Here is a 2,500-nt window from a genome sequence, read left to right on the forward strand (position 1 = left end):
CTTATGTCCACCTCCCCATAACACTACCTCCCTCAACACTACTCCCTCTTCCACATGCCCCCGTCCTTCTACTACCCCCATCTCTACAAATTTCTTAAATAATCTATTTAGCCCAGCCAAATGGGACCGATTTTTCGTGATCCCTCCCACAACTTTTCACACTTTCTGCTTTGACAACCTGTTTTCATTCCTCAAATGCATATACATCCTTCACTTGATCTAACCCCTATACATTACCTTACTCAACCTTAACCCATTTACTCGTCAATTCCTTTACCCAACTTTGACAACTAATCACTAACTCATCCACCCTTCACTACCATTTACTATAGTGCTACATGACCTTAGATGTCTAGCACATTTATTTTGCTTTTAACCATTAACCATTAACCATTAACCATTGTTCAAATAAAGAATTCCTTTTAACACAATACTTTAAAACATTAACCATTAACTATGATATTTTTTTATGTGTTCCTCGTTTCGCGTATAATGTCCTTATTCAGATGTGGAATGTATCTTCTGAAATGCGTCACCTTGCCTATCTTTTTATTTTATTCTGAGGGGTAACGAGACCCTTTTCAAAATAGTTTTTTTTGAGTTAATTGATAAGTAACAATAGTAAACAATTCAGCAAAGGAATTAATGACTTTTTATATAAGTAGATAAATGGAAACCAAATGCAGGAAACAGTTTAACTTCTACAGTCCCTCTCATTAGTATTTTATTAGAGGGAAAACTACCATATTTCCCACTCATAATGCAGAAATTTCCTGTTTCTAATAATTACCGAAAATATATTCCTTTAATTTTAATATGTGATAGAGGCAACACTGTTTTAATTCTAATACCTTTAAATTATTTCCAGTGAAATTAATTTCTTACGTAAAATGCATGAGAAGCTGAGCTTTCCAATATTCGTATTCCCTCAAATTTCACATAAACGAGAAGGAATGGCGTGTGGTTAATGGCGATCTATCACAACATTGTCGGGAGTAACGATAACGATAATAGAACCATGCTATAAAATCATTTTTTAAAAAAAAGAAGCACTAGTATTATACTAAGGTCGAGCGATATGTAATACGTGTATGACGTCCTATTATTCATGGGAACGATTTGTTTGTAATACTGATAAGGTTATGGGCAAAAGATACATTCTATCAAGCTGATGCTAACTGTAATGTGATGGGCCTGTAGTGTTTATGCGAAGAAAAGGTCTTGTAAAAATCGAGGTGAACCTAGATTAGTTAACCCTTTAAAAACAAAGGACTGTTTTCTATGAAATCCCACTCTAGTCTGAATATCAGAGAACTATTTTTAAGAGTAACTTTTGAAAACGCGAAGATAGGAAAATCTTACTACTTATTTAGTTAATTTGCTAATTTTCTTTTTGATAGATACGTAGCATAGATATTTCTAAAATTGTCTACAAACATGTAAAACTATACACATACACACACACACACACATACACACGACTGATTGAACTAGTCTCATATCTTTGCCATCTATCCGGATATTTGCGAGTATTTGAACAATCCTAAGTGCCGGACATTATCAAAAGCCTTATTATAGTCAATGAAAACCAGTTAGACGTTTTGCTGGTGTTGGATGGCTCTCCCGCCCACGGTCTATATGAGTAAGGTCTTGTCACAAGACTACTCAATTTCGACCGCCTTGCGCATGACGTCACTTGGTATAAAGCCTGGGGGTTCGACGCTAATCATCAGGTCAGTCTTGGATGGAATTAAGTCTTTCTCCCGTTTTCGCTCGCATGACTGCCTGCGAAGCGGTTGGATGCAATATTTGTACACTAAAGACCGTATTTATTGTCATATAGCTTATGTATGTATAGGTATGTGTATGTGTATGTATCATAATTATTATTATCATAATCTTATATCTATCTATCTATCTATATATATATATCTATCGATATATATATATATGTATATATATAAATATATGTATATATACACATACATATATATATATATATATATATATATATATATATATATATATATGTATATATACATACACATATATACATACATACACATATAAATCACACACACACACACACACACACACACACACACACACACACACACACACACACACACACACACACACACACACACACACACATATATATATATATATATATATATATGTGTGTGTGTGTGTGTGTGTGTGTGTGTGTGTGTGTGTGTGTGTGTGTGTGTGTGTGTGTGTGTCACCAATATATGCGATGTGTGTTGTTATACCGTAGTTGTATAATTTTGTTTATTTACAATTAATTGGTCGAAGGCGTTTCAATTTACATGGAATAAAAGAATATCATCATTCATATCCCATGTCTTCTTTGTTCATTTCATATACCAGCATAAGGAAATATAAAATACAAAGAATCGCTGTTATTCCTCGCCTGTAAAATCAGTCATATGTGCAAATCGTCGGATGAGCCACCATCTAAAATTACGTAAGTGTTTGC

Source organism: Penaeus chinensis, chromosome 1, assembly GCF_019202785.1.
Source record: "Penaeus chinensis breed Huanghai No. 1 chromosome 1, ASM1920278v2, whole genome shotgun sequence".
Lineage (NCBI taxonomy): Eukaryota > Metazoa > Arthropoda > Malacostraca > Decapoda > Penaeidae > Penaeus > Penaeus chinensis.